Source organism: Morone saxatilis, unplaced genomic scaffold (assembly GCF_004916995.1).
Source record: "Morone saxatilis isolate NCDOM2014 unplaced genomic scaffold, NCSU_SB_2.0 Contig9, whole genome shotgun sequence".
NCBI classification, from domain to species: domain Eukaryota; kingdom Metazoa; phylum Chordata; class Actinopteri; family Moronidae; genus Morone; species Morone saxatilis.
In genome coordinates this window covers 23,001,605-23,001,838 of record NW_023340268.1, presented here as the reverse complement: position 1 = coordinate 23,001,838, position 234 = coordinate 23,001,605, and the positions used below count along the sequence as shown (strand labels likewise).

The 234-nt window shown below is 43.2% G+C and overlaps 1 protein-coding gene across 1 annotated transcript in view; it reads left to right on the top strand.

The window, feature by feature from the left end:
• The window catches only part of vars2 (valyl-tRNA synthetase 2, mitochondrial), a gene marked incomplete in the record, with an annotated part of 13,154 nt that overhangs the window by 5,572 nt on the left and 7,348 nt on the right, over window positions 1-234 (top strand).

Genomic DNA, 234 nt, shown 5'->3' with positions numbered 1-234 from the left:
CTGGGCACTCCGGGTAGGTTGCAGCACTGGAGGATAATGGGTTCCTGGTAGCTTCACGTTTGATTCTTCTCAAATCTTTGGCAGTTGATTTGCGTCTTTTTTTCTCAATACGTTTCTTGCGACCCTGTTGGCTATTTGCAACAAAACGTTTGATAGTTCTGTGGTCACGCCCCAATATCTTAGCAATTTCATGAGTGCTGCATCCCTCTGAAAGACTTTTTACAATTTTTGACT